Source organism: Megalobrama amblycephala, linkage group LG3, assembly GCF_018812025.1.
Source record: "Megalobrama amblycephala isolate DHTTF-2021 linkage group LG3, ASM1881202v1, whole genome shotgun sequence".
NCBI classification, from domain to species: Eukaryota; Metazoa; Chordata; class Actinopteri; order Cypriniformes; family Xenocyprididae; genus Megalobrama; species Megalobrama amblycephala.
This window is the reverse complement of record NC_063046.1, coordinates 40,310,787-40,323,391: the sequence shown is the minus strand read 5'-3', so window position 1 is coordinate 40,323,391 and position 12,605 is coordinate 40,310,787.

Below are 12,605 nucleotides of genomic sequence, written 5' to 3'. Positions count from 1 at the left end.
TCAAATTAGTGATTCGGATCTCCTATCAAACGACTAAACTGTTGAAATCACGTGACTTTGGTGCTCTGATTCACTGATTCGATTCGTAAAGCTCAGAAGTAGTGTTTTGAAATCGGCCCATATAGTTTTGTTGAAAAGTCTTTATTTTGTTTTTCTGGCACACAAAAAGTATTCTTGTTACTTTATAATATTAAGATAGAACCACTGAACTCACATGAACTGTTTCAACTATGTTTTATGGACCTTGAGAGTTTGAATGACTCTCAATATTTCATCAATGACTCTCAGATTTCATCAACAATATCTTAATTTGTGTTCGAAAGATGAACGAAGGTCTTATGGCTGTAGAACGACTTGAGGGTGAGAAATAAATGACATTATTTTCATTTTTTGGTGAACTAACCCTTTAATTATGTCTCCGTTTGTCATTACCGATTAAAAAGTATCTGGCACCACAACCTGGTTAAAGTAAAAACAACACATTTGCAGAGTACATTGGAATTGACTACAACTACCCAGGGGCATCACTATACTGGTGTGACAAAGTAAAATATAGCTGATAAAATCTGCACTGTCAGACAATGATTTAACAATCATGTTAGATTTTTTTTTTCTATCAGATGTTTAGAACCAAAACTAGCAATGCCAGATTCGAGAATGAATCATTCTTGGTCAAACGGCTTTTAAAAACTGTTCATGATTCAGTTTTGGGGACTGTGACAGAAGTTTGATGCTGTCATGGAACAAGCAACAGTCAGCATTTTTCCTCCTCCCGAGTGCCTCATCTTCTTAATCTCCTTACGTTAATGATTAGATTTCGATGGCTTACGTTTCTTCCTCACCGCAGAAACCACCACATGTTCATTAATGCTGTCAAAATGATTAATTTTTCTGTTTTTGTTGATCACAAAGTACAGACTACATAAGGAAAACTAGGATGCCGGGTGTCATTATGACCACAAACCACAACAGCCACATCCATGAGATCATTTAAATTCAGATTTACAATCAGAATAAGATAAGGTGTTTTTTTTTTCAGGGTTGGAGCTAAATTCTGCAGGACAGCGGCACTCCAGGACCAACGTTGCCTATTCCTGTTCTACACTCAGAAAAATGAACTGTTGGATTTACTTAAAAAATAAGTGTCAAGTGGTTCCACGCAACAATATTGAGTAATTTGTACAAAAAACTATTTAGTTGAATGAACAAAAGAAATTCAAGTAAAGCTGACAAAATTTCTTTGAGTAAATACAAATCATTTGAATGTCACTGTTACATAATATTTATATGTGCAGTTTACTTAATAATATTATGTTGATTACATAAGGTGAACACATTTTTTTTTTTTTTTTTGAATAATCATTTAAATAGAAAGGATACAACATATCAGAATGCAGCCCCTCACCCCACTCAAAAAATAACTAATTGAACAAACTCAATTGAATTGAGAGCAGGAATTTCATCCTATAAGCATCCGTATATGAGTGCGCACAGCCTAAACACAGGCGACACTCTTCTGCATGATGGTAACCACAAAATTCAAAAACATTACAGAAACTACTCTAAATGTCCAACATAACTGAACATTAAACACTAACAACTAAACCACAAAACTAACAACATCTTTCCCTTTACTGAAAAACATATAAAATAACACTTTAATCCCTAAATTTACTCTCCTAATGCAGTCCCTTGCAAAGCATGCTGGGAACTACGGATCCACTGCACAGTTAGTTATGTCAACGATAATGTGTGCGTTTCACACAGCAATGTTAAGTTGACTGAACAAACAATTACTAAGAAAAGCTGACAATACTCAATTTTAGTAGAAACAACGCAGTTAAATTACGTTCATGCAGTTACATGAGTTTTTTAAGTAATGTGAACAAGGGTGGTTTGAGTGAAACTAACAACAGTGAAAGTTCATTTTTTTGAGTGTAAGTCCTAAGAGATTTCTTATCTTGTAATGCGAAACCACAAAGCAATGAAAGGGTTAAACTCTAAACCATCAAGAGTGTAAAACAGACATGCACACAACAAACAAACACACACACACACACACACACACACACACACACACACACACACACACACACACACACACACAGAGGCAGAGTGAGATCAATGGATCAGTTGCATACTGTTTCCCAGCTAGTTGAGACAGAAGATTTAACATTTACAAAAAAAAAAAAAAAGTAAATAAAACCTAAACTGACAGAAAGACGAATTTGATAATGTCTAATATATATGCAAATGCAATACATAATAATAAAAGCAAGTCATTATGTCTCAAAATGCTGTTCTCAGCAACATAGTCTATAAGACTGATGCTGGACTGTCTAGACCAGGGATGGGCAACTTCGAGAACTTGCAGAGTTTAACTCCATCCCTGATAAAAAAATCACTTGCCTATAGCTTTCTAATAATCCTGAAGTCCTTGATTAGCTGTTTCAGGCGTGTTTGATTAGGGCTGGAGCTAAACTCTGCTGGGCAGTGGCCCTCCAGAACTGAAGTTGCCCATCCCTGGTCTAGACCAAAAGAGGGCTACTCTTTGAGAAAACAAAGGAAATTAACATTTGAGCTCTCTCTTGCAAAATTAAGTAAACCAGAAGGTAATAAAGGTTTTAAGATTTTAGAGAGATTTCACTCTCTGTAATGGGTGTTTCCACCTTCACAGGGTCTTTTCAGGTGTAAACTACTCAGTCTAGGACCCTGATTAATGCAAATTCCCATTGTGAACTCATGTTTCCATTTGAAAGAAGTTTCTGTCTTGGTCTGAGTATTTAAAGAAATGTCGCAGGAGGCTCCTGGCGCGATTCTGTAATTCGATCAGCCCACATTGCTGAGTGTCCTTCAGACATTGTGTATTTTTCTAATGTCTGGTATGCATCTTTTACTCTGTTTCTGAACATCTGATGTTTTGTATTGATCATCTTTTAATTGATTATGTGACTGGCATGATACATTTACCTGACTAATATATTGTTATATTTGATTTTATTCTGACTCACTCTGAAATTATTGACTCTAGTAGATTATAAATCCATAATCCCACAAATCTACGCTCAGGTTAGTAACCGACTAAAGTACAGTTTAGGTGGAGCAGTGGGGTACACCAACCGATGTTTTAGAGCTCCGACTAACACATTGGCATTAGTTATGTATACTTAAGGCTGTGTAGGCTAATAATGGTTCAGAACCATTCCGGTCAGAACAACATAGGGCTGTCGGACCAGATCTGAATAGGGTGACCCTCAACCTCTGAATATTGTAATATTATTCTAACTAAGTGGACGGGGGAAACCACGGCATGAAGTTACCATTAGAAATTTTAGATTGGTCAGCTTGGTTCTATGGTAAGGGTCATGACCTCTGGTTAGATATAGTCTTGCTTTAATTCAGTGTGTTCAGATCTATGGGGACTAAATAACATACTTTTAGAAATAAGCAAGCATGGTGTGGCATCTAAAAGTATTAGTCATCGCCTCTGTCTAATGACCAAGACTGATGAGTTTGTGTATATGAGATCATTTACCTGGCTGGTGCGAGACTCAAAGCGTTATAAGAATCCGAATGAATGAGTACAATAAGAGTAAAGAGTTAAATAGAATAATCAAATGTGAAGCTAAACTATTATACAAATGACCAATAATCAGTTGACATTCTAAACTAAATTCGAGGTCATAATAAAATGGAGTCAGATAAAAGTTTACTTGAAATTAAACTAATTTGCCACAGTGAAAAGACTGAATGTGCAAGAAACCTTCCACGTCCTGTGGGAAACTGCAGTTGGGCCGATTGGGCGGGCCTTACATAGGCTAATTTCAAATGAGTGTGAAGTTATCATTTGCAGCTCTTGGGTTAATGCTGACTTTTGGTGGTGATTGGATAATTTTGGTTGTGATTGGATAATCCCCCAAGAAGGATATATCAAATTCCAGAGCATGTGTGTTTCAGTGTGTGATTTCCTGCTGGACTGGCATATGACTTAGAGCAGTGTTTCTCAAACTGGGGTACGCGTACCCCTGGGGGTACGTGAGGTGACAAAAGGGTGTAAGTGAACAAAATGCGGAGTAGTTAATTTAACTCTACCATACCTTAAAATAATATTAAAACCGAGCATGTATTTCTAACTGGCAAAATGCCGTAAATCCATTACATTTAATCAAATTACCTCATGTTTTGCAGTCTAAAATGACTGCATTCACACAAGCAGCATGCATATGATAGATTGCGTGCAGTCTGCTGCCTTAAATCGCGCTAAATTACTGCTGTTCTCGACAATGTACCTTTGTAAAAGTGGGGATTGAGCACTTACTAGCATGAAGAACAAATATAGACACAGATAGTGGATTAATTTCGATTTAAGACTCAAACTCTCTTCGATACAAAAACATACCTTGTGAGTTCATGTATTTAATGTTGATAACGAGGAAGAATGCAGTTGTACCCAAATATCCACATGACTGCAAACGTACATTATTATACAACAGGTCAAAAAACAAAACGTACATTTTAAGCACAGTACTGTCAGTATTTACTCTATTTTGCAATGAAAAAATATTTCTAACGAAAACCAGAGCACAACTACAACACACCAATGCGGCTTTGAACGAATCGTGAGAGTCAATGATTCACTGATTCATTCACAGCCACTCGATTCGTTACTGAATGAATGACTCGATGACTCACTCATAAAAACAGTGACTTGCTGCCACCTACTGGCAGTTTTATTTTCATATTTAAAAGTTTTTTTTGGTTTTACCATCATTGCATATTTCTCTATTAAACATTTTTTATTTAAAACATTATTTATTTTATAAAGTTATTCATAAACGTAAAAATATGCACTGGAAAATCAATTTAGGGGGCAAATATTGTCCCTTAATGGAAAAGGTGTGACTGCAGTCGAAGTGGAAGAGAGGGGGTACGCAGAAGGATGGGAATCCCTTCAGGGGGTACTCCACGCTAAAAGGTTTGAGAACCACTGACGTAGAGTTTGAAAGTTGTTTGGCCCAATGAGATCTAAAACTGTATGAGGTTTGGTTACTGTAGGTGAAAAGGGGTGCACAACAGAGCCCCTTAAATACAGCCAATACGACCCCCTCCTCCTCCATGCATCAGCATGCAACTTGTACCTGGGCCCTAATCACCGACGATTCCAACATGTGTGCAAAGTTTCAAGAGTTTTTGAGCATGTTAAGGGCCCTAAAAGTGCCTGAAAGTTTGAATAAGTTTGAATTCGCCCCTTATAGGGCTTGGGTCCTTAACAACTCCAAAATCAGCATTACCAGCTTTATTTACGCCCGTTTCACACATACTCCATCTGCAGTGCGTAGGCAGTGCTTATTTTTTTCCATGCCTAGTTAACAGATTAGAGCTTTCACACTGCACACGGATGCAGTCCAGCAGTGCGTTTAAGCACTGAGTCTATTTTTGCTGTGCTGCACTGCACTGAATTAAAGTGACAGTGCATTGTTCATATTAGAATTAACATGTACATTCAGTTCTTGTGGGATCTGTCTGTTTGTCATTGTGAGTGTGTTTTACTTGTAAAATGCTCCACTCTCTTCTGGTCTTTTCCTCGAGAGGAGAAGGACCGGCAGCTGCACCTAATGGTCCGGGTCTTACATTTGCTGAGGCAGATAGACTAGATAATGGGGTTTTAAGTTGGAGCTTGTTGAAGAGTTGAAGGGGTGAAATTCCCTGTGACCTTTGACAGCTGATGGGAGAGAGCTGTGTGATTTTGATGATGTGTTGTCTATGACATCATTAGATTCAACAACAGTTGCTCTTCTTGTTCTAAGCCAAACAAGAGAGCAGGAGATGGCTGATGAGGATGAAGATGGTTAGCCTCCTGAATCCTCAAAGCCACCCTTCCCCAGCGTATGTACTGCTGTGTGAGATTATGGAACGTGCCTCTGGCAGACTACAGCTGCCATTGGAGCAGGTTAAGAAAGAAACCGCTCACGGATTGTTCGTCAAACGGTTCCTTTTTTGCCATAATCCTTCAGCCACAATAAGCTTTCCATTCCTTCTTGATCTTCATACTGAGATCGAGAAGGCATGGAAGGACTTGTATTCAGCTCGCATTTACGGACTTTTATACTACCCCTGTTATGTGAGTGTAGTCATTCCTAGTTGTCAGGCCAAGACCCATTGTCCCTTTGGTGTAGGTGCAGAATAGATAGCAGCTAAGTTAGCAGGCTATTGCTAAGTCTCCCTGGTGCCGTTGTCTCAGGCGGTATAGGCCTCTTTTCACTATGTGAATAATAAACTTTGTTGCTGTGGCCCCACTCCCCCGAACTATCTAGTGGTACTTTGACTTCAGTTTTCCCCTGAACCCCTTGACTCATGTTCAGGGTGATATGGTTGCAGCTTTTTAGGAAAGCTCCTGTTACCTAGGGTTCAGTACAGATTGTATCTGTTTTTGGTGAGAATTTCTGATGTGAAGTACCCACCCTGTATTTTTCAGGGTTGGATTAATAGTACTCCCTTGTTGTTCAAGGTTTTTGTACTTTGATATGTTAGTTCTGATTTCTGCCCTACACTTTGTGAGCTCAGTAACTTTAATACTGCCACAGGCTAGCACCCGTGTGTTCTGGAGTAGTAGGCCTGACTTTGGCCTCCTTTAGAGTATGGTGATGTAGTTTGTACTCCCCTTGCTGTAAGGGTAAAAAGTGTTTTTACAGAGTATATTGCCTGTTGGAATGTTGCCTGTATGGCTCCCTTAGAGCTTGAACACTGCCACAAGCAGACACTCGTGTTGTGTGAAGTAGAAGGCTCTGTTCTGGGCCTCCTTCAGAGCACAATAGCTTGTTGTAATGCAAAGCTTGTTGGTAGATATTTCAGTTAGAGTTTGCTCACGTGGAAACTAGCACTGCCACAGGCTGATGCCCGTGTCATTCTGAAGTCGCAGGTCCTGTTTGGACCTCCTCTAGAGCATGATGGCGTAAGTTGTACTCCTCTTGCTTAAAGAGTAAAAAGTGCTTTTACTGAGTACACTGCTTGTTGGAATGTGTTGAGGTAGACTATAATATGTGGGCACTCTACAGTCTTATCTGCTAGTTAAACTCGGTTCATTCTTGGTTCGTTCCATGTTTGTGGGACCTTGCTTATCAGCAAGCATGCTGTTCTAGGTTTGTGGCCTTCACAGGCCGCCCTAAAACCCTCAGGGGTCTGAGGATTTTTGGGGCCCTGGAGAAGTTTTGACATGCCCTGACATTTGTGCTTTTTTCAGTTGTTCATATATTAATGGAAAAAGTGTCATTACACTGTATTCAGCACAAACTAGGCTACAATAATATGTGAGGAACATGTATGTACATGTTTGTATTTTTGAAGGAATAACGTTTATGCGTGGTTATTGAAAAAAAACAAAAAACTTAAGTCACTGAAATAAAGCCAAAAAATATATATTAAATCTGTGTTCAAAAGACTTCTGGGTACTGGAGGTTGTAGACTAGAGTTTTTGCTTCAAAATGAGGTAAAAATTATGCTGCCTGCTTGTTCATATAAAACAATAGAGAGATTTAAATTTTCTAAAACTAATGAGCTCTTTCAGACAGGTAGGCTGTGAAAAAACCCTCTGTGATCATGTCTCAAAGCTCATCATGGTGTAAATCAAACATACAGAAAAAAACAGCAATAATGTGAAATATTACAATTTAAAATAATGGTATTCTATTATATACTTTAAAATATAATGTATTTCTGTGATGCAAAGTGTCTGAACAATTATGTTACCTCTATGGCATTTCATATAGGCTTTTAGCTTAAAAGCATGCACATTTAGAGAAATATTGATGGATTCTCATATGTTTGTCAATATGTTTGAGTAATATTTATTCAGGATTTATTGTCATCACTATGAACACTGGATACTGTTTTCAATTCATACTTGCAGTCGGAGGGCGCTCTGTGCACCTTTAGTCCACAAATTCATCTAAAGAAGAACAGGAACCAGGAACTAACGGCATGTCTTCTAGAGGTCGCTAACCATGGCTTTAACATCCAGATAAACACTTTTCAAGATAATAAATACACGATTGAGATGATGAATGCATGCATTGCCTCAGAATTTGCCTCTGAATAGTGCTCCCTCCATGGGCGTGGCCGCATTAGCGGATAATGAGCTGAATCACGGACTTCTAACATGGCTCTCTTTTCATACAGATTACATAAACACAGAATTTTCGTTTTCGATTTAACTTACATGATTTAAAATCTGACATTTCAACGTTTTTTTAGACAGAAGTCTCATTTTTTGTGATTAGTATTCACTAAGTTACAGTTCATTTTCTGAGAACTATCAGATTGGACTTCATTCAGAGGGAGACGAGAGATCATACATCATGTTAGTTTTCTTTATTTTGCAAAAAGCACAACATTTTGTTTTTACTCTGAATGTACACAAATAAAAGAAGATATTCCACAGATTAAAATGGTGTATAGCTCTTAATTGTATGTGAAACATTGACAGAGTATTTTGAGTCTCTTTCACACTGGTTAGAAAAAAAACGCGGGAGGGAGTTAAGCTTTCCCCCACATCTGGGTGTTCTTAAGCAGATTGAGCATGTAGTTTCACATTGTTGGCCTTTTCACAAGGCTGCTGTGAGGTATTTCTACACAATGTAGAATTTGCGTCATGTTGCAGGCCCCTTCCGGGGCCTCCATGATTCTGTGCCTACAGTACGGTTTATCTGTTAGTTTGAGCTCTGTACTCCCCTCGTTTAAGGGTTGTCCTGCATTGTACTTAGCTCCCTAAGCTGGTCAGTGGTTGAAGGCCTCTCTGAGGCCTCCCTATTGAGGATCAGCCCCCAGGATGGTAAATGTACTCCCCTTGTTGGGTTCCTTTAGAGTGCACAGCCTCCTTTTTTGCGGATCCATGTGAACGGGGATAGTTTTGATAACGTTGTCATCTGAAAAAACTTTCCTGTTTTTAGTACATCATTGTCATGTATATGTACCCTAATACTGCAGCCAGAAAAAATTAAATAAACTAACAAAGCAATTAAGGGTCAACAAAGGGTCAGCCTAACTACAGGAAACACCAGTCAACACAATGGTGACTTCAAATGTTTGTTCCTCTTTCCTTCAGTGATTCTATTCATTAAAGTCAGGTGTCATCAGTAATGGTCACACTGAGCAGTGTTCATGATCAGGGGATTTAGCTGTGTAGTGTCCAAGCTTAAGCCATTTTTAAGCCAGAAAGATAGCGATCACTAATATTTAAAGGATGTTCGAAGAATGTTGTTCAAAGAATGATTTCTGCATAAACACTTGCATAAACTTTACATAAATTTAAGAGTAAAATTAGGAACAATAACTATGGGACAGGCTATGAAACTTTTCCTACACACAACCTTAATCATTGAAGTTTGTTGTCATTCTAACGTTTAAAGGATGTTCCAAGAATGTTGTTTTAAGTGTGTTTTCTCCCAACATTATGAAGACATTTGAAAAACCTTCTTCAAATAATTTATAAACAACGTTTTTGTGCTAACCTTTTGAGAACATTATTAAAGACCAGATAAACCGTTTAACAAACATTCTTTTAACATTACTGGAAGAACGTTTGTTCATAACTTTGAGAGAACCTTGCCAGAACTAGCCAAAGTTATGAGAACATTCCCTGTTAGCCGGGTACTAGCCGGGTACTATGAGAACATTCCCTGTTAGCCGGGTACTAGTGCTGGGTTTTGTTTGGATGTGCAGTTCACTGGATTTTGGTTTTAAGTGATCTGAATCTTGTGGTGCAGTTGTACATTGTTAACACAAACTACTCCAGGTTTCCTTTAAGGTGAGATTTACATAAATCCATTCCACTTCTAGATAGATGTCATCATTCATATGGCCTCAGAGAAAGACAACGCTGCTTGCGCAAGACTCGTGCTTTTGCTCTGTTGCATCATATCATTGCTTTGATACTTTGATTATGCTCCAAAAAAAAAAAGCCAACGGCTGAAGGCAACTGAACCATAAAAGTGTATACTGGACCAAAAATAGAGCAGAGTCCATCTTTAATGTAAGTAAATGATTACAAAACAGCCATTTACAAGGATGAAATTATGAATCGGAACACTGGATCACATTCAAATTATTTGAAACTTATTAACAAAAACAACGTCACAGATAACATTCTGCAGAAAACTGCTGGAAATGATTGATTAACTGAGCATCATTACCTCATTTTCATCACCTTAATATTATAATGTAGAAATAAAAATCAAATAGTTGATTCGTCAATATGATTTACAGTTCACGCACACACTAAAGGCTACATCAACATATATAAAAAATATATTAAAACCACACGGCTGATATTCACACAACAACCAATCATAATTGAAGTGCTTCAGTTTCTCATTTCATCTACACTGGGTAAACACCACAAGATAATCAGGCTGATTTCTCCCCTTCCGACAATCTTAGGTAATGTCCCAATATCTTGATGGTTCTACCGATTATCTTATCAGATTTTCCTGTGGTGTGAGGCGTGTTAAGAATGATTGAATCTGCTCGGAAGAATGTCAGAGCCACCCTGATGGCGAATGTTGAATATTTATAATCAGAAAGAAATGTGTGGGGGGGAACCCCGAGGACAAATGTGTGCATGCTCTGGAGATTATCACGTGAAACGAAACGATATCCAATCAGAAAGCAAGCTGACAGAAGCATAACAAACACAGTCATGGCATAGCACAAAGTAAAGAACATGTTCCCACCATCTCTGTGACTTCACTGAAACCCTTTTCTTGTCACATCAAGTCACACCACACACTATAGGAGCAAATGGTTAAATCTAGGATTTTTTTGTTCTCATGTTTGTGGTCTCTCACATTTTGAAAATCTTTTAGTGAGTAACCAGGGATAGTTCACCCAAAAATGAAAATTATTCCATGATTTACTCACCCTCAAGCTATCCTACGTGTACATGACTATCTTCTTTCAGACGAACACAATCTGAGATATATTTAAAAATATTCTTACTCCTCCAAGGTTTATAATGGTTGTGAATGGTAGGCCAAATTCTGAAGACAGAAAAAATGCATCCATCCATAAAAAAAATAAATCCATACAACTCCCAAGGGTTAATAAAGGTCTTTTGAAGCGAAGGGATGCGTTTTTGTAAGAAAAATACCCATATTTAAAACTTTATATATTCAAACAACTAGCTTTCAGCGAAAGATGGCACGCAGAATGCGCAAGTCGACTTGCGCCAAATGAGTAATCCTGACACGATGTATAACACAGGATTATAGGAGTATCATAAGCTTAGATGCCTCTCACGGTTCAAACACATACGGCTGGGCAACAAACTCAAGCTCCTCTTCTCTTACATCAAAATCCTCTGACATTTCTCTTTAAAATTTCTCATTTTAAACTTCTAATTCATGACCAGTGTTTTGTTTTGCTCTCTCCTCTGCGCCTCCGCGTGCGTCATCCCGTCAGGTCAAAGGTTGCTCTTCCGCCCAAATTGACGTGCGCCGTATGCATACGGTCGTCCGCCGGAAGCTCATTATTTAAATTTAAATATGGAGATTTTTTTTTACAAAAATGCATCCCTTTACTTCAAAAGGCCTTTATTAACCCTCAGGAGTCATATGGATTAATTTTTTTTTAATGGATGGATGTATTTTTTCTGTCTTCAAAATTTGGCCTACCATTCACAACCGTTGTAAACCTTGGAGGACTAAAGATATTTTTAATTATATCTCGGATTGTGTTTGTCTGAAAGAAGATAGTCATATACACCTAGGATGGCTTGAGGGTGAGTAAATCATGGGATAATTTTCATTTTTGGGTGAACTATCCCTTTAACTAAGCTCACAAAACATGCACACACATGCAGACATGCATCAGTGTAAAACATCACATTTAATATGAATGATGGCATTATATACAAATGAAAATAGTGTAAACATTTGTTCATTGATTAAGACATAATTAATGCACATAAATCCTCAAACTTTGATTTATCTCATTAATTGTTGTCTCAATTAAACCCCAATTTCCTGATTGCACCCTCTTTTACGGTCATCAGGGTTCAATTGGGCCTGAGAAACCTATCAGGGAATATTACAAGTTATGAAACTCTCTCTCTCTATATATTTTCTACTAATTCTCAGTTGTGACATTTCTTTGTACTCTAATGAGTGCAATCTTTGTCATGTAGCACTGCGAATGTTATGGAAAAGTAATGAAAATTATTTTGAGAGCTTTGTGTCAGTACTAACAAGCATGGACATCGAGTTCCCTCTCAATTCTCAGTACTCGACCAAACTTGTCTCATTGGTCAGTCTTGAATCTTTGTTTACAACCATGCAAACCGTTTGTTAGGGGTGATCAGCAAGCGGGCTCTTTCTGTAACGGTTCATCGGTCTCAGCTGTGTGACACCCTCTACTGGAAAATATCTTTGAAAGCGCTGGAATAAATACAGCTTCCAGTATTCTGTGGAAATTCACTTGTCTGAACCTGTTCTTCATTTAGCCCATTAGTCAACGTATATAGAGTAAAGACCCTGTGGCTGCCTCAGTCTTTGTTCAGGTGATGGTTTGAGTTGGGCACCGGTCTATTTGTTCTCTTGTGTTTTTTTTTTGTG